General features: G+C 40.0%; 1 protein-coding gene across 8 annotated transcripts in view; it reads right to left on the bottom strand.

The window, feature by feature from the left end:
- Positions 1 to 21,219, bottom strand: part of LOC310823880 (uncharacterized protein) — a 417,085-nt gene that overhangs the window by 369,029 nt on the left and 26,837 nt on the right. The gene's annotated exons all lie outside the window — the stretch shown is intronic.

The following is a 21,219-nucleotide window of genomic DNA, read 5'->3' on the forward strand; positions in this document are numbered from 1 at the left end:
AGTTGGTTTAGTGACAATGGTGAGAAGATTTTTACTAATGTGGTGAATACATGAAATATTGTTTTTGTGCAGAAGATGGTTTGTTTTCCATGATACATTTGATGTATTTTGCGTTCTTTGATGTGATGTTTTAACTTTACCCAAATAAAGTATTCAAATATGTGCATACGTTTGTGCGTGCGTGCATGTGTGGCTGTGGCTGTCAGTCTTTAACATGAATGGAACTCACCTGTGATATGTTCTCTCTTATTCTTATCATATTCTCTCTTTAATGTTTCAGCGAGCTGGTTCTGCTTCATCTTCCTCAGGATCTCCAGTGTGATATTCACAGCATCGTCATCACCGTAGGTGTCCACCAGCATATCCACAGTGTCCAGCTTGTCAGCTCCATCCAGTTGGCTTGTTGGGATGTGAGGGAAGCCTTCTGGTATGTTCTTAGTCAGGTACCATATAAACTCCTTCAGGTCTGTCTTGACCAGCTCCTTCAAAGTATTCAGCAGCAGCTCAGAGACAGGAGCCATTGTGGATCACTGAGGATACATGAACAAATGAGCTGTAGGTGTGGAGATGGTTTGGTTTGACCACCACTGGCCAAGTGCTCCATGGCTGAATGTGTGGTTGCTCTAAGCTGTGTACAATGTTTACAGTCTTGGTTTATCACCTCTGTGCTGTCATCAACTGATTTTGGATCACGAGAATAACACATGAGAGCAGGTGGGCTGTCATGCTGACTACTTACCAGCAGGTGAGCTGTCATGCTGACTACCTACCAGCAGGTGAGCTGTCATGCTGACTACCTACCAGCAGGTGAGCTGTCCTGCTGACTACCTACCAGCAGGTGAGCTGTCCTGCTGACTACCTACCAGCAGGTGAGCTGTCCTGCTGACTACCTACCAGCAGGTGGGCTGTCATGCTGACTACCTACCAACAGGTGAGCTGTCATGCTGACTACCTACCAGCAGGTGAGCTGTCATGCTGACTACCTACCAGCAGGTGAGCTGTCATGCTGACTACCTACTAGCAGGTGAGCTGTCATGCTGACTACCTACCAGCAGGTGAGCTGTCATGCTGACTACCAGGTGAGACGAACAGAGAAAACCAGGAACATGTTGAGCTACCTTCCATAATTGTTTATCTTTCTTTTGATTCATGACATTCTGTAAGAAGAACCAATGAATACCCTGATATCCAGTGTTACCCTGTTGAATGTTCTTATTCTGAACTAATGCCTTTTTTCCAATTAAAAATATTTTAAAAAACAACAGTACCTCATCACGAGTGTGATTCTAAATCACCTCCACTACATTCACCCCCCTTTGAACTCCCACATGAAGGAGAGGTAAGGAGTGCACATTTCAGGATGAAGGGTAGAGAATCTGAAGCACACAGAGTATCTCTGACCCTGACCCAGAAGACTCCATCAGCCTCAACTATGAAGTTTCTCTGAATGTACAAAAGGAAATGGTGAGGGGGTGGGGGGTTTCCTGTTGCCACAGAGCTGATGTCTGAGAATTGCAGGGCTGACTGTGTGGTATTCTCCTCATGTACACGACAACATTTACAATAAAGTATCAATCAATCAGACTTTACTTGTACAGCACACTTCATACACACTTTAACACAATGTGCTTCACAGAGAGAATAAACAATTAAAAGTGAAAAGTGCTATAGAAACACAGGTGGATAAAAACAAATTAGATAAGATATTTTAGTCATTAAAAGAGGGGCTGCAGGGATGTCATTGATTTTCCTCCTCCTCATTTTCAATACAGCTGAGAAGAAGACTTGAGTTTGGAAGTGTGGTTTGATGCCACAGCCAACGCCCAAAATGGGTGAATTAGGACGTAACAATTCACTGATTCACAATTCACCAACCATGCTCTGTTCTCAAGAAGTGCTCTGTTCTCTTTGTTTTGAACATGTTGGTGCTAGGATGTATGTATATGACTACTACTAAGACACATAGACCACTTTAAACAGAAAAAGTAGGTTTTCTGTTCAGTTCCTCTTTCTAACCAGCAATGAACGGCACAGTTTGAGTTGACTGTAGAGACTAATGCAATGCAGTAAAATTAATAATTTAGGTCAAATTAATTAATTAATATTAAGACAAAACATACCCAAAAACTAAATCCAACAAATGAAAAAATCAAGGCTTGAAAGGTATGTATCAAATCAGCAAAACAATCACAAAAGGTCCAAATAAAATTAGAAATGTACCAGTTTTTTGACATCCCGACATAAACAATAGGTACTAGTGCACACTTCAGGATGAAGGTAAAGAATCCATCACACAGTATTGAGTATCTCTGCTCTGACCCTGACCCAGGAAACTCACCTATGATCAAACACAATCAGCTTAAATATCACAAAAAGTCCACCTAAAATTAGAACCGTACCTGTTTGATCTGCCTATCACTCCTCTCTGCAGCCCCCCATCGCTGTGAACACAATAAACTGGTCCTTATTGGTCACTTCCAGCACACTGGCTGACAGAGGCTCAGGTCTCACTCTTCACAAGGTGCTTTAATGAACGTCTTGGTGTTCAACAAGTCTGGTCCTCTGATAACAGTCCGATGTCGCAACATTGTTCCTGTAACTCTCTTGCCTCATAGGGGAACTGAACTCTGTGGTCAGAGTCGTGTCACGTACACAGAGTGATGGAAAAACCCTGCTTCAATAGTAGTTCAGCTGATATCAAACATTCAAGCAAGACCCAGGTATTTAAAGGATGAAATAGGACCCAGGTATTTAAAGGATGAAACAGGACCCAGGTATTTAAAGGATGAAATAGGACCCAGGTATTTAAAGGATGAAATAGGACCCAGGTATTTAAAGGATGAAACAGGACCCAGGTATTTAAAGGATGAAACAGGACCCAGGTATTTAAAGGATGAAACAGGACCCAGGTATTTAAAGGATGAAACAGGACCCAGGTATTTAAAGGATGAAACAGGACCCAGGTATTTAAAGGATGAAATAGGACCCAGGTATTTAAAGACTTTATTTGATAAAGGATGAAACTTCAACCAAACTACAGTAGAAACATTTATTTTTTGGAGAGCAAGGAGGACACACACACACACACAGATATACACACACACACACACACACACACACACACACACACACAGATACACACACAGATACACACACACACACACACACACAGATACACGCACACACACAAACACACACACACACACACACACACACACACACACACACACACACACACACACACACACACACACACACACACACACACACACCTCCCTCACTAGAATAGAACTAATTTGCCTCAAATTTGAAGCTGAATGATAATTTCATTGGTTGGACTCAGTTATCAGATCTAGTTATCAGACATTGAGTCTATGAGGAACCAAACTCTCCAAACTGACCACTTGTTTTAGATTTGTAACCACCTCCATCCAATGGATGGGTTCATCATGAAACCTGATTCATCTGGATTGTCTGAATCCATAGCTATTCCACCATGGATTTCATGATCCCAAGTTGACATGTAATAAAAAATAAAAAAATAAAAAACAAAAAACAATCAATCAAGTTTATTGATCCCTTGAAGTCTCATGCATAGCGAGCAGCGCTCATTATATGTGTTTCTTTGTCACTTTCTGTCACAGTAAAATAATTAAATCATTAATTTTTAATGATAAAAAGCTGTTTTTGGTCTTTCTGTTTTTATTTGGACAAGCATTCACTGTTTCAATATGTAAACTGACACAGATTATTCATTCTAGTGAGACCACATGTTGACAGGGCCTACACACACCTGTATAACTATTGACAGGGCCTACACACACCTGTATAACTATTGACAGGGCCTACACACACCTGTATAACTATTGACAGGGCCTACACACACCTGTATAACTATTGCAAGATATACGGTATTGTATGGATTGTAAGTTAAATAAATATCTACTATTAATAGCTTCCATAGAGTATTTTATTTTCTAAATGAAATGAAATGATTTCTCCATCATAAGGCTCCACATGTTTCCATTAACATTGTTACCAAAACCCTTGTGATGCATCTGATCCCCGAAATCACACTTTCACACCTGGATTGAACCACCAGATACATCAGACGTCATTTGCAGCTACGACAGGCCTTATGGGTAGTGAAGTCTAAACTACAACAGGCCTTATGGGTAGTGAAGTCTAAACTACAACAGGCCTTATGGGTAGTGAAATCTAAACTACAACAGGCCTTATGGGTAGTGAAGTCTAAACTACAGCAGGCCTTATGGGTAGTGAAGTCTAAACTACAACAGGCCTTATGGGTAGTAAAGTCTAAACTACAACAGGTCTTATGGGTAGTGAAGTCTAAACTACAACAGGCCTTATGGGTAGTGAAGTCTAAACTACAGCAGGTCATATGGGTAGTGAAGTCTAAACTACAGCAGGCCTTATGGGTAGTAAAGTCTAAACTACAACAGGTCTTATGGGTAGTAAAGTCTAAACTGCAACAGGCCTTATGGGTAGTAAAGTCTAAACTACAGCAGGCCTTATGGGTAGTGAAATCTCAACTACAACAGGCCTTATGGGTAGTAAAGTCTAAACTACAACAGGCCTTATGGGTAGTGAAGTCTAAACTACAGCAGGCCTTATGGGTAGTAAAGTCTAAACTGCAACAGGCCTTATGGGTAGTGAAGTCTGAACTACAGCAGGCCTTATGGGTAGTAAAGTCTAAACTGCAACAGGCCTTATGGGTAGTGAAGTCTAAACTACGACAGGCCTTATGGGTAGTGAAGTCTAAACTACAGCAGGCCTTATGGGTAGTGAAGTCTAAACTACAACAGGCCTTATGGGTAGTGAAGTGTAAACTAAGCATTTCAATCATGCTTTAGACCAGGAGACAGGACTATTTCAGCGACATTCTTTGTAATCAATGATATTGTCTGTGCCCTTGATAAAAAGCAGCATTGTGCTGCCTTGTTTAATGATCTATCAAAAGCTTTTGATCCGGTGGATCATTCACTGTTAGTGAGTCGACTGTCTTAAATAGATTTGGATCAGAATGCTTGTCAGTGGTTCCTTAACTACCTCACAAATATAAGTCAGTGTGTCATTGCTGACAATGTACAAAATACACATAATACAAATAAGCAGTAGTGCAATGTCAAGACAATAAGTGACATAAGTACGAGACAAGTGAGACATGTTGGAGACACGTAAGACAATAGCAGTGTGATTGACGGTAGCTAGTTCATACAGTAGCAGTGTGATTGACTGTAGCTAGTTTATACAGTAGCAGTGTGATTGACTGTAGCTAGTTCATACAGTAGCAGTGTGATTGACTGTAGCTAGTTCATACAGTAGCAGTGTGATTGACTGTAGCTAGTTTATACAGTAGCAGTGTGATTGACTGTAGCTAGTTCATACAGTAGCATTGGGACTGTAGCTAATTCATACAGTAGCAGTGTGATTGACTGTAGCTAGTTCATACAGTAGCAGTGTGATTGACTGTATCTAGTTCATACAGTAGCAGTGTTATTGACTGTAGCTAGTTCATATAGTGTAGCATTGGGACTGTAGCTAGTTCATATAGTAGCAGTGTGATTGACTGTAGCTAGTTTATACAGTAGCAGTGTGATTGACTGTAGCTAGTTCATACAGTAGCAGTGTGATTGACTGTAGCTAGTTCATACAGTAGCAGTGTGATTGACTGTTGTTAGTTCATACAGTAGTCATGTGATTGTAGCTAGTTCTAGCGATAGTCAGTCACACTGCTACTGTATGAAATAGCTACAGTCGCTAGTTAATATAGTGTATCATTGGGACTGTAGCTAGTTGATACAGTAGCAGTGTGGTTGACTGTAGCTAGTTCATACAGTAGCAGTGTGATTAACTGTAGCTAGTTTATATAGTGTAGCACTGGGACGGTAGCTAGTTCATACAGTAGCAGTGTGATTGACTGTAGCTAGTTCATATAGTGTAGCATTGGGACTATAGCTAGTTCATACAGTAGCAGTGTGATTGACTGTAGCTAGTTCTTACAGTAGCAGTGTGATTGACTGTAGCTAGTTTATACAGTAGCAGTGTGATTGACTGTAGCTAGTTCATGAAGTAGTCATGTAATTGTAGCTAGTTCTAGCGATAGTCAGTCACACTGCTACTGTATGAAATAGCTACAGTCGCTAGTTAATATAGTGTATCATTGGGACTGTAGCTAGTTCATACAGTAGCATTGTGATTGACTGTAGCTAGTCATACAGTAGCATTGTGATTGACTGTAGCTAGTTCATACAGTACCAGTGTGATTGACTGTCGCTAGTTCATATAGTGTATCATTGGGACTGTAGCTAGTTCATACAGTAGCAGTGTGATTGACTGTAGCTAGTTCATATAGTGTAGCATTGGGACTGTAGCTATTTCATACAGTAGCAGTGTGATTGATTGTAGCTAGTTCATACAGTAGCAGTGTGATTGACTGTAGCTAGTTCATACGGTAGCATTGTGATTGACTGTAGCTAGTTCTTACAGTAGCAGTGTGATTGACTGTAGCTAGTTTATACAGTAGCAGTGTGATTGACTGTAGCTAGTACATGAAGTAGTCATGTAATTGTAGCTAGTTCTAGCGATAGTCAGTCACACTGCTACTGTATGAAATAGCTACAGTCGCTAGTTAATATAGTGTATCATTGGGACTGTAGCTAGTTGATACAGTAGCAGAGTGGTTGACTGTAGCTAGTTCATACAGTAGCAGTGTGATTGACTGTAGCTAGTTCATACAGTAGCAGTGTCATTAAATGTAGCTAGTTCATACAGTAGCATTGGGACTGTAGCTAATTCAAACAGTAGCAGTGTGATTGACTGTAGCTAGTTCATATAGTGTAGCATTGGGACTGTAGCTATTTCATACAGTAGCAGTGTGATTGACTGTAGCTAGCTCATACAGTAGCAGTGTGATTGACTGTAACTAGTTCATACAGTAGCATTGTGATTGACTGTAGCTAGTTCATACAGTAGCAGTGTGATTGACTGTAGCTAGTTCATACAGTAGTCATATCATTGTAGATAGTTCTAGCAACAGTCAGTCACACTGCTAATGTATGAGCTAGCTACTGTCGCTAGTTCATATAGTGTATCATTGGGACTGTAGCTAGTTCATACAGTAGCAGTGTGATTGATTGTAGCTAGTTCATTCAGTAGCATTTGGACTGTAGCTAGTTCATACAGTAGCAGTGTGATTGACTGTAGCTAGTTCATACAGTAGCAGTGTGATTGACTGTAGCTAGTTTATATAGTAGCAGTGTGATTGACTGTAGCTAGTTCATGAAGTAGTCATGTGATTGTAGATAGTTCTAGCAACAGTCAGTCACACTGCTACTGTATGAACTAGCTACTGTCGCTAGTTCATATGGTGTATCATTGGGACTGTAGCTAGTTCATACAGTAGCATTGGGACTGTAGCTAGTTAATACAGTAGCAGTGTGATTGACTGTAGCTAGCTCAAACAGTAGCATTGTGATTGACTGTAGCTAGTTCATATAGTGTAGCATTGGGACTATAGCTAGTTCATACAGTACCAGTGTGATAGACTGTAGCTAATTAATGTAGTGTATCATTGGTACTGTAGCTAGGTCATACAGTAGCAGTGTGATTGACTGTAGCTAGTTCATACAGTAGCAGTGTGATTGACTGTAGCTAGTTCATACAGTAGCATCGGGACTGTAGCTAGTTTATACAGTAGCAGTGTGATTGACTGTAGCTAGTTCATACAGTAGCAGTGTGATTGACTGTAACTAGTTCATACAGTAGCATTGTGATTGACTGTAGCTAGTTTATACAGTAGCAGTGTGATTGACTGTAGCTGGTTCATACAGTAGCAGTGTGATTGACTGTAGCTAGTTCATACAGTAGCACTGTGATTGACTGTAGCTAGTTCTACAGTAGCATTGGGACTGTAGCTAATTCATACAGTAGCAGTGTGATTTACTGTAGCTAGTTCATACAGTAGCAGTGTGATTGACTGTAGCTAGTTCATACAGTAGTCATATCATTGTAGATAGTTCTAGCAACAGTCAGTCACACTGCTAATGTATGAGTTAGCTACTGTCGCTAGTTCATATAGTGTATCATTGGGACTGTAGCTAGTTCATACAGTAGCAGTGTGATTGATTGTAGCTAGTTCATTCAGTAGCATTTGAACTGTAGCTAGTTCATACAGTAGCAGTGTGATTGACTGTAGCTAGTTCATACAGTAGCAGTGTGATTGACTGTAGCTAGTTTATATAGTAGCAGTGTGATTGACTGTAGCTAGTTCATGAAGTAGTCATGTGATTGTAGATAGTTCTAGCAACAGTCAGTCACACTGCTACTGTATGAACTAGCTACTGTCGCTAGTTCATATGGTGTATCATTGGGACTGTAGCTAGTTCATACAGTAGCATTGGGACTGTAGCTAGTTAATACAGTAGCAGTTTGATTGACTGTAGCTAGCTCAAACAGTAGCATTGTGATTGACTGTAGCTAGTTCATATAGTGTAGCATTGGGACTATAGCTAGTTCATACAGTACCAGTGTGATAGACTGTAGCTAATTAATGTAGTGTATCATTGGTACTGTAGCTAGGTCATACAGTAGCAGTGTGATTGACTGTAGCTAGTTCATACAGTAGCATCGGGACTGTAGCTAGTTTATACAGTAGCAGTGTGATTGACTGTAGCTAGTTCATACAGTAGCAGTGTGATTGACTGTAGCTAGTTCTACAGTAGCATTGGGACTGTAGCTAATTCATACAGTAGCAGTATGATTGACTGTAGCTAGTTCATACAGTAGCAGTGTGATTGACTGTAGCTAGTTCATACAGTAGCATGGTGATTGACTGTAGCTAGTCATACAGTAGCATTGTGATTGACTGTAGCTAGTTCATACAGTAGCAGTGTGATTGACTGTAGCTAGTTCATATAGTGTAGCATTGGGACTGTAGCTATTTCATACAGTAGCAGTGTGATTGATTGTAGCTAGTTCATACAGTAGCAGTGTGATTGACTGTAGCTAGTTCATACAGTAGCATTGTGATTGACTGAAGCTAGTTTATACAGTAGCAGTGTGATTGACTCTAGCTAGTTCATACAGTATCATTCTGAATGACTGTAGCTAGTTCATACAGTAGCAGTGTGATTGACTGTAGCTAGTTCATACAGTAGCAGTGTGATTGACTGTAGCTAGTTCATACAGTAGCATTGTGATTGACTGTAGCTAGTTCATACAGTAGCAGTGTGATTGACTGTAGCTAGTTCATACAGTAGCATTGTGATTGACTGTAGCTAGTCATACAGTAGCATTGTGATTGACTGTAGCTAGTTCATACAGTAGCAGTGTGATTGACTGTAGCTAGTTCATATAGTGTAGCATTGGGACTGTAGCTATTTCATACAGTAGCAGTGTGATTGATTGTAGCTAGTTCATACAGTAGCAGTGTGATTGACTGTAGCTAGTTCATACAGTAGCAGTGTGATTGACTGTAGCTAGTTTATACAGTAGCAGTGTGATTGACTGTAGCTAGTTCATATAGTGTATCATTGGGACTGTAGCTAGTTCAAACAGGAGCAGTGTGATTGATTGTAGCTAGTTCATTCAGTAGCATTGGGACTGTAGCTAGTTCATACAGTAGCAGTGTGATTGACTGTAGCTAGTTCATACAGTAGCAGTGTGATTAACTGTAGCTAGTTTATACAGTAGCAGTGTGATTGTGTAGCTAGCTCATACAGTAGCATTGTGATTGACTGTAGCTAGTTCATATAGTGTAGCATTGGGACTATAGCTAGTTCATACAGTAGCAGTGTGATTGACTGTAGACAGTTCATACAGTAGCAGTGTGATTGACTGTAGCTAGTTCATACAGTAGAATTGGGAATGTAGCTAGTTCATACAGTAGCAGTGTGATTGACTGTAGCTATTTTATACAGTAGCAGTGTGATTGACTGTAGCTAGTTCATACAGTAGCATTGGGACTGTAGCTAATTCATACAGTAGCAGTGTGATTGACTGTATCTAGATTATACAGTAGCAGTGTGATTGACTGTAGCTAGTTCACACAGTAGCAGTGTGATTGACTGTAGCTAGTTTATACAGTAGCATTGTGATTGACTGTAGCTAGTTCATACAGTAGCATTGTGAATGACTGTAGCTAGTTCATACAGTAGCAGTGTGATTGACTGTAGCTAGTTCATACAGTAGCATCGGGACTGTAGCTAGTTTATACAGTAGCAGTGTGATTGACTGTAGCTAGTTCATACAGTAGCAGTGTGATTGACTGTAGCTAGTTCATACAGTAGCAGTGTGATTGACTGTAGCTAGTTCTACAGTAGCATTGGGACTGTAGCTAATTCATACAGTAGCAGTATGATTGACTGTCGCTAGTTCATACAGTAGCAGTGTGATTGACTGTAGCTAGTTCATACAGTAGCAGTGTGATTGACTGTAGCTAGTTCATACAGTAGCAGTGTGATTGACTGTAGCTAGTTCATACAGTAGCATGGTGATTGACTGTAGCTAGTCATACAGTAGCATTGTGATTGACTGTAGCTAGTTCATACAGTAGCAGTGTGATTGACTGTAGCTAGTTCATATAGTGTAGCATTGGGACTGTAGCTATTTCATACAGTAGCAGTGTGATTGATTGTAGCTAGTTCATACAGTAGCAGTGTGATTGACTGTAGCTAGTTCATACAGTAGCATTGTGATTGACTGAAGCTAGTTTATACAGTAGCAGTGTGATTGACTCTAGCTAGTTCATACAGTATCATTCTGAATGACTGTAGCTAGTTCATACAGTAGCAGTGTGATTGACTGTAGCTAGTTCATACAGTAGCAGTGTGATTGACTGTAGCTAGTTCATACAGTAGCATTGTGATTGACTGTAGCTAGTTCATACAGTAGCAGTGTGATTGACTGTAGCTAGTTCATACAGTAGCATTGTGATTGACTGTAGCTAGTCATACAGTAGCATTGTGATTGACTGTAGCTAGTTCATACAGTAGCAGTGTGATTGACTGTAGCTAGTTCATATAGTGTAGCATTGGGACTGTAGCTATTTCATACAGTAGCAGTGTGATTGATTGTAGCTAGTTCATACAGTAGCAGTGTGATTGACTGTAGCTAGTTCATACAGTAGCAGTGTGATTGACTGTAGCTAGTTCATACAGTAGCAGTGTGATTGACTGTAGCTAGTTTATACAGTAGCAGTGTGATTGACTGTAGCTAGTTCATATAATGTATCATTGGGACTGTAGCTAGTTCAAACAGGAGCAGTGTGATTGATTGTAGCTAGTTCATTCAGTAGCATTGGGACTGTAGCTAGTTCATACAGTAGCAGTGTGATTGACTGTAGCTAGTTCATACAGTAGCAGTGTGATTAACTGTAGCTAGTTTATACAGTAGCAGTGTGATTGTGTAGCTAGCTCATACAGTAGCATTGTGATTGACTGTAGCTAGTTCATATAGTGTAGCATTGGGACTATAGCTAGTTCATACAGTAGCAGTGTGATTGACTGTAGACAGTTCATACAGTAGCAGTGTGATTGACTGTAGCTAGTTCATACAGTAGAATTGGGAATGTAGCTAGTTCATACAGTAGCAGTGTGATTGACTGTAGCTATTTTATACAGTAGCAGTGTGATTGACTGTAGCTAGTTCATACAGTAGCATTGGGACTGTAGCTAATTCATACAGTAGCAGTGTGATTGACTGTATCTAGATTATACAGTAGCAGTGTGATTGACTGTAGCTAGTTCACACAGTAGCAGTGTGATTGACTGTAGCTAGTTTATACAGTAGCATTGTGATTGACTGTAGCTAGTTCATACAGTAGCATTGTGAATGACTGTAGCTAGTTCATACAGTAGCAGTGTGATTGACTGTAGCTAGTTCATACAGTAGTCATGCAATTGTAGCTAGTTCTAGCGATAGTCAGTCACACTGCTAATGTATGAAATAGCTACAGTCGCTCGTTAATATAGTGTATCATTGGTACTGTAGCTAGGTCATACAGTAGCAGTGTGATTGACTGTAGCTAGTTCATACAGTAGCATCGGGACTGTAGCTAGTTTATACAGTAGCAGTGTGATTGACTGTAGCTAGTTCATACAGTAGCAGTGTGATTGACTGTAGCTAGTTCATACAGTAGCAGTGTGATTGACTGTAGCTAGTTCTACAGTAGCATTGGGACTGTAGCTAATTCATACAGTAGCAGTGTGATTGACTGTAGCTAGTTTATACAGTAGCAGTGTGATTGACTGTAGCTAGTTCATACAGTAGCAGTGTGATTGACTGTAGCTAGTTCATACAGTAGCAGTGTGATTGACTGTAGCTAGTTTATACAGTAGCAGTGTGATTGACTGTAGCTAGTTCATACAGTAGCATTGGGACTGTAGCTAATTCATACAGTAGCAGTGTGATTGACTGTAGCTAGTTCATACAGTAGCAGTGTGATTGACTGTAGCTAGTTCATACAGTAGCAGTGTGATTGACTGTATCTAGTTCATACAGTAGCAGTGTTATTGACTGTAGCTAGTTCATATAGTGTAGCATTGGGACTGTAGCTAGTTCATATAGTAGCAGTGTGATTGACTGTAGCTAGTTTATACAGTAGCAGTGTGATTGACTGTAGCTAGTTCATACAGTAGCAGTGTGATTGACTGTAGCTAGTTTATACAGTAGCAGTGTGATTGACTGTAGCTAGTTCATACAGTAGCATTGGGACTGTAGCTAATTCATACAGTAGCAATGTGATTGACTGTAGCTAGTTCATACAGTAGCAGTGTGATTGACTGTAGCTAGTTCATACAGTAGCAGTGTGATTGACTGTATCTAGTTCATACAGTAGCAGTGTTATTGACTGTAGCTAGTTCATATAGTGTAGCATTGGGACTGTAGCTAGTTCATATAGTAGCAGTGTGATTGACTGTAACTAGTTCATACAGTAGCAGTGTGATTGACTGTTGTTAGTTCATACAGTAGTCATGTGATTGTAGCTAGTTCTAGCGATAGTCAGTCACACTGCTACTGTATGAAATAGCTACAGTCGCTAGTTAATATAGTGTATCATTGGGACTGTAGCTAGTTGATACAGTAGCAGTGTGGTTGACTGTAGCTAGTTCATACAGTAGCAGTGTGATTAACTGTAGCTAGTTTATATAGTGTAGCACTGGGACGGTAGCTAGTTCATACAGTAGCAGTGTGATTGACTGTAGCTAGTTCATATAGTGTAGCATTGGGACTATAGCTAGTTCATACAGTAGCAGTGTGATTGACTGTAGCTAGTTCTTACAGTAGCAGTGTGATTGACTGTAGCTAGTTTATACAGTAGCATTGTGATTGACTGTAGCTAGTTCATGAAGTAGTCATGTAATTGTAGCTAGTTCTAGCGATAGTCAGTCACACTGCTACTGTATGAAATAGCTACAGTCGCTAGTTAATATAGTGTATCATTGGGACTGTAGCTAGTTCATACAGTAGCATTGTGATTGACTGTAGCTAGTCATACAGTAGCAGTGTGATTGACTGTAGCTAGTTCATACAGTAGCAGTGTCATTAAATGTAGCTAGTTCATACAGTAGCATTGGGACTGTAGCTAATTCAAACAGTAGCAGTGTGATTGACTGTAGCTAGTTCATATAGTGTAGCATTGGGACTGTAGCTATTTCATACAGTAGCAGTGTGATTGACTGTAGCTAGCTCATACAGTAGCAGTGTGATTGACTGTAACTAGTTCATACAGTAGCATTGTGATTGACTGTAGCTAGTTCATACAGTAGCAGTGTGATTGACTGTAGCTAGTTCATACAGTAGTCATATCATTGTAGATAGTTCTAGCAACAGTCAGTCACACTGCTAATGTATGAGCTAGCTACTGTCGCTAGTTCATATAGTGTATCATTGGGACTGTAGCTAGTTCATACAGTAGCAGTGTGATTGATTGTAGCTAGTTCATTCAGTAGCATTTGGACTGTAGCTAGTTCATACAGTAGCAGTGTGATTGACTGTAGCTAGTTCATACAGTAGCAGTGTGATTGACTGTAGCTAGTTTATATAGTAGCAGTGTGATTGACTGTAGCTAGTTCATGAAGTAGTCATGTGATTGTAGATAGTTCTAGCAACAGTCAGTCACACTGCTACTGTATGAACTAGCTACTGTCGCTAGTTCATATGGTGTATCATTGGGACTGTAGCTAGTTCATACAGTAGCATTGGGACTGTAGCTAGTTAATACAGTAGCAGTGTGATTGACTGTAGCTAGCTCAAACAGTAGCATTGTGATTGACTGTAGCTAGTTCATATAGTGTAGCATTGGGACTATAGCTAGTTCATACAGTACCAGTGTGATAGACTGTAGCTAATTAATGTAGTGTATCATTGGTACTGTAGCTAGGTCATACAGTAGCAGTGTGATTGACTGTAGCTAGTTCATACAGTAGCAGTGTGATTGACTGTAGCTAGTTCATACAGTAGCATCGGGACTGTAGCTAGTTTATACAGTATCAGTGTGATTGACTGTAGCTAGTTCATACAGTAGCAGTGTGATTGACTGTAACTAGTTCATACAGTAGCATTGTGATTGACTGTAGCTAGTTCATACAGTAGCAGTGTGATTGACTGTAGCTAGTTCATACAGTAGCAGTGTGATTGACTGTAGCTAGTTCATACAGTAGTCATATCATTGTAGATAGTTCTAGCAACAGTCAGTCACACTGCTAATGTATGAGCTAGCTACTGTCGCTAGTTCATATAGTGTATCATTGGGACTGTAGCTAGTTCATACAGTAGCAGTGTGATTGATTGTAGCTAGTTCATTCAGTAGCATTTGGACTGTAGCTAGTTCATACAGTAGCAGTGTGATTGACTGTAGCTATTTCATACAGTAGCAGTGTGATTGATTGTAGCTAGTTCATACAGTAGCAGTGTGATTGACTGTAGCTAGTTCATACGGTAGCATTGTGATTGACTGTAGCTAGTTCTTACAGTAGCAGTGTGATTGACTGTAGCTAGTTTATACAGTAGCAGTGTGATTGACTGTAGCTAGTACATGAAGTAGTCATGCAATTGTAGCTAGTTCTAGCGATAGTCAGTCACACTGCTACTGTATGAAATAGCTACAGTCGCTAGTTAATATAGTGTATCATTGGGACTGTAGCTAGTTGATACAGTAGCAGAGTGGTTGACTGTAGCTAGTTCATACAGTAGCAGTGTGATTGACTGTAGCTAGTTCATACAGTAGCAGTGTCATTAAATGTAGCTAGTTCATACAGTAGCATTGGGACTGTAGCTAATTCAAACAGTAGCAGTGTGATTGACTGTAGCTAGTTCATATAGTGTAGCATTGGGACTGTAGCTATTTCATACAGTAGCAGTGTGATTGACTGTAGCTAGCTCATACAGTAGCAGTGTGATTGACTGTAGCTAGTTCATACAGTAGCAGTGTGATTGACTGTAGCTAGTTCATACAGTAGCAGTGTGATTGACTGTAGCTAGTTTATACAGTAGCAGTGTGATTGACTGTAGCTAGTTCATACAGTAGCATTGGGACTGTAGCTAATTCATACAGTAGCAGTGTGATTGACTGTAGCTAGTTCATACAGTAGCAGTGTGATTGACTGTAGCTAGTTCATACAGTAGCAGTGTGATTGACTGTATCTAGTTCATACAGTAGCAGTGTTATTGACTGTAGCTAGTTCATATAGTGTAGCATTGGGACTGTAGCTAGTTCATATAGTAGCAGTGTGATTGACTGTAGCTAGTTTATACAGTAGCAGTGTGATTGACTGTAGCTAGTTCATACAGTAGCAGTGTGATTGACTGTAGCTAGTTTATACAGTAGCAGTGTGATTGACTGTAGCTAGTTCATACAGTAGCATTGGGACTGTAGCTAATTCATACAGTAGCAATGTGATTGACTGTAGCTAGTTCATACAGTAGCAGTGTGATTGACTGTAGCTAGTTCATACAGTAGCAGTGTGATTGACTGTATCTAGTTCATACAGTAGCAGTGTTATTGACTGTAGCTAGTTCATATAGTGTAGCATTGGGACTGTAGCTAGTTCATATAGTAGCAGTGTGATTGACTGTAACTAGTTCATACAGTAGCAGTGTGATTGACTGTTGTTAGTTCATACAGTAGTCATGTGATTGTAGCTAGTTCTAGCGATAGTCAGTCACACTGCTACTGTATGAAATAGCTACAGTCGCTAGTTAATATAGTGTATCATTGGGACTGTAGCTAGTTGATACAGTAGCAGTGTGGTTGACTGTAGCTAGTTCATACAGTAGCAGTGTGATTAACTGTAGCTAGTTTATATAGTGTAGCACTGGGACGGTAGCTAGTTCATACAGTAGCAGTGTGATTGACTGTAGCTAGTTCATATAGTGTAGCATTGGGACTATAGCTAGTTCATACAGTAGCAGTGTGATTGACTGTAGCTAGTTCTTACAGTAGCAGTGTGATTGACTGTAGCTAGTTTATACAGTAGCATTGTGATTGACTGTAGCTAGTTCATGAAGTAGTCATGTAATTGTAGCTAGTTCTAGCGATAGTCAGTCACACTGCTACTGTATGAAATAGCTACAGTCGCTAGTTAATATAGTGTATCATTGGGACTGTAGCTAGTTCATACAGTAGCATTGTGATTGACTGTAGCTAGTCATACAGTAGCATTGTGATTGACTGTAGCTAGTTCATACAGTACCAGTGTGATTGACTGTCGCTAGTTCATATAGTGTATCATTGGGACTGTAGCTAGTTCATACAGTAGCAGTGTGATTGACTGTAGCTAGTTCATATAGTGTAGCATTGGGACTGTAGCTATTTCATACAGTAGCAGTGTGATTGATTGTAGCTAGTTCATACAGTAGCAGTGTGATTGACTGTAGCTAGTTCATACGGTAGCATTGTGATTGACTGTAGCTAGTTCTTACAGTAGCAGTGTGATTGACTGTAGCTAGTTTATACAGTAGCAGTGTGATTGACTGTAGCTAGTACATGAAGTAGTCATGTAATTGTAGCTAGTTCTAGCGATAGTCAGTCACACTGCTACTGTATGAAATAGCTACAGTCGCTAGTTAATATAGTGTATCATTGGGACTGTAGCTAGTTGATACAGTAGCAGAGTGGTTGACTGTAGCTAGTTCATACAGTAGCAGTGTGATTGACTGTAGCTAGTTCATACAGTAGCAGTGTCATTAAATGTAGCTAGTTCATACAGTAGCATTGGGACTGTAGCTAATTCAAACAGTAGCAGTGTGATTGACTGTAGCTAGTTCATATAGTGTAGCATTGGGACTGTAGCTATTTCATACAGTAGCAGTGTGATTGACTGTAGCTAGCTCATACAGTAGCAGTGTGATTGACTGTAACTAGTTCATACAGTAGCATTGTGATTGACTGTAGCTAGTTCATACAGTAGCAGTGTGATTGACTGTAGCTAGTTCATACAGTAGTCATATCATTGTAGATAGTTCTAGCAACAGTCAGTCACACTGCTAATGTATGAGCTAGCTACTGTCGCTAGTTCATATAGTGTATCATTGGGACTGTAGCTAGTTCATACAGTAGCAGTGTGATTGATTGTAGCTAGTTCATTCAGTAGCATTTGGACTGTAGCTAGTTCATACAGTAGCAGTGTGATTGACTGTAGCTAGTTCATACAGTAGCAGTGTGATTGACTGTAGCTAGTTTATATAGTAGCAGTGTGATTGACTGTAGCTAGTTCATGAAGTAGTCATGTGATTGTAGATAGTTCTAGCAACAGTCAGTCACACTGCTACTGTATGAACTAGCTACTGTCGCTAGTTCATATGGTGTATCATTGGGACTGTAGCTAGTTCATACAGTAGCATTGGGACTGTAGCTAGTTAATACAGTAGCAGTGTGATTGACTGTAGCTAGCTCAAACAGTAGCATTGTGATTGACTGTAGCTAGTTCATATAGTGTAGCATTGGGACTATAGCTAGTTCATACAGTACCAGTGTGATAGACTGTAGCTAATTAATGTAGTGTATCATTGGTACTGTAGCTAGGTCATACAGTAGCAGTGTGATTGACTGTAGCTAGTTCATACAGTAGCAGTGTGATTGACTGTAGCTAGTTCATACAGTAGCATCGGGACTGTAGCTAGTTTATACAGTAGCAGTGTGATTGACTGTAGCTAGTTCATACAGTAGCAGTGTGATTGACTGTAACTAGTTCATACAGTAGCATTGTGATTGACTGTAGCTAGTTCATACAGTAGCAGTGTGATTGACTGTAGCTAGTTCATACAGTAGCAGTGTGATTGACTGTAGCTAGTTCATACAGTAGTCATATCATTGTAGATAGTTCTAGCAACAGTCAGTCACACTGCTAATGTATGAGCTAGCTACTGTCGCTAGTTCATATAGTGTATCATTGGGACTGTAGCTAGTTCATACAGTAGCAGTGTGATTGATTGTAGCTAGTTCATTCAGTAGCATTTGGACTGTAGCTAGTTCATACAGTAGCAGTGTGATTGACTGTAGCTATTTCATACAGTAGCAGTGTGATTGATTGTAGCTAGTTCATACAGTAGCAGTGTGATTGACTGTAGCTAGTTCATACGGTAGCATTGTGATTGACTGTAGCTAGTTCTTACAGTAGCAGTGTGATTGACTGTAGCTAGTTTATACAGTAGCAGTGTGATTGACTGTAGCTAGTACATGAAGTAGTCATGCAATTGTAGCTAGTTCTAGCGATAGTCAGTCACACTGCTACTGTATGAAATAGCTACAGTCGCTAGTTAATATAGTGTATCATTGGGACTGTAGCTAGTTGATACAGTAGCAGAGTGGTTGACTGTAGCTAGTTCATACAGTAGCAGTGTGATTGACTGTAGCTAGTTCATACAGTAGCAGTGTCATTAAATGTAGCTAGTTCATACAGTAGCATTGGGACTGTAGCTAATTCAAACAGTAGCAGTGTGATTGACTGTAGCTAGTTCATATAGTGTAGCATTGGGACTGTAGCTATTTCATACAGTAGCAGTGTGATTGACTGTAGCTAGCTCATACAGTAGCAGTGTGATTGACTGTAACTAGTTCATACAGTAGCATTGTGATTGACTGTAGCTAGTTCATACAGTAGCAGTGTGATTGACTGTAGCTAGTTCATACAGTAGTCATATCATTGTAGATAGTTCTAGCAACAGTCAGTCACACTGCTAATGTATGAGCTAGCTACTGTCGCTAGTTCATATAGTGTATCATTGGGACTGTAGCTAGTTCATACAGTAGCAGTGTGATTGATTGTAGCTAGTTCATTCAGTAGCATTTGGACTGTAGCTAGTTCATACAGTAGCAGTGTGATTGACTGTAGCTAGTTCATACAGTAGCAGTGTGATTGACTGTAGCTAGTTTATATAGTAGCAGTGTGATTGACTGTAGCTAGTTCATGAAGTAGTCATGTGATTGTAGATAGTTCTAGCAACAGTCAGTCACACTGCTACTGTATGAACTAGCTACTGTCGCTAGTTCATATGGTGTATCATTGGGACTGTAGCTAGTTCATACAGTAGCATTGGGACTGTAGCTAGTTAATACAGTAGCAGTGTGATTGACTGTAGCTAGCTCAAACAGTAGCATTGTGATTGACTGTAGCTAGTTCATATAGTGTAGCATTGGGACTATAGCTAGTTCATACAGTACCAGTGTGATAGACTGTAGCTAATTAATGTAGTGTATCATTGGTACTGTAGCTAGGTCATACAGTAGCAGTGTGATTGACTGTAGCTAGTTCATACAGTAGCAGTGTGATTGACTGTAGCTAGTTCATACAGTAGCATCGGGACTGTAGCTAGTTTATACAGTAGCAGTGTGATTGACTGTAGCTAGTTCATACAGTAGCACTGTGATTGACTGTAGCTAGTTCTACAGTAGCATTGGGACTGTAGCTAATTCATACAGTAGCAGTGTGATTTACTGTAGCTAGTTCATACAGTAGCAGTGTGATTGACTGTAGCTAGTTCATACAGTAGTCATATCATTGTAGATAGTTCTAGCAACAGTCAGTCACACTGCTAATGTATGAGTTAGCTACTGTCGCTAGTTCATATAGTGTATCATTGGGACTGTAGCTAGTTCATACAGTAGCAGTGTGATTGATTGTAGCTAGTTCATTCAGTAGCATTTGGACTGTAGCTAGTTCATACAGTAGCAGTGTGATTGACTGTAGCTAGTTCATACAGTAGCAGTGTGATTGACTGTAGCTAGTTTATATAGTAGCAGTGTGATTGACTGTAGCTAGTTCATGAAGTAGTCATGTGATTGTAGATAGTTCTAGCAACAGTCAGTCACACTGCTACTGTATGAACTAGCTACTGTCGCTAGTTCATATGGTGTATCATTGGGACTGTAGCTAGTTCATACAGTAGCATTGGGACTGTAGCTAGTTAATACAGTAGCAGTTTGATTGACTGTAGCTAGCTCAAACAGTAGCATTGTGATTGACTGTAGCTAGTTCATATAGTGTAGCATTGGGACTATAGCTAGTTCATACAGTACCAGTGTGATAGACTGTAGCTAATTAATGTAGTGTATCATTGGTACTGTAGCTAGGTCATACAGTAGCAGTGTGATTGACTGTAGCTAGTTCATACAGTAGCATCGGGACTGTAGCTAGTTTATACAGTAGCAGTGTGATTGACTGTAGCTAGTTCATACAGTAGCAGTGTGATTGACTGTAGCTAGTTCATACAGTAGCAGTGTGATTGACTGTAGCTAGTTCTACAGTAGCATTGGGACTGTAGCTAATTCATACAGTAGCAGTATGATTGACTGTCGCTAGTTCATACAGTAGCAGTGTGATTGACTGTAGCTAGTTCATACAGTAGCAGTGTGATTGACTGTAGCTAGTTCATACAGTAGCAGTGTGATTGACTGTAGCTAGTTCATACAGTAGCATGGTGATTGACTGTAGCTAGTCATACAGTAGCATTGTGATTGACTGTAGCTAGTTCATACAGTAGCAGTGTGATTGACTGTAGCTAGTTCATATAGTGTAGCATTGGGACTGTAGCTATTTCATACAGTAGCAGTGTGATTGACTGTAGCTAGTTCATACAGTAGCATTGTGATTGACTGAAGCTAGTTTATACAGTAGCAGTGTGATTGACTCTAGCTAGTTCATACAGTATCATTCTGAATGACTGTAGCTAGTTCATACAGTAGCAGTGTGATTGACT

Source organism: Argentina silus (genome assembly GCF_951799395.1).
Source record: "Argentina silus genome assembly, chromosome: Y".
In the NCBI taxonomy this organism is placed as follows: Eukaryota; Metazoa; Chordata; class Actinopteri; order Argentiniformes; family Argentinidae; genus Argentina; species Argentina silus.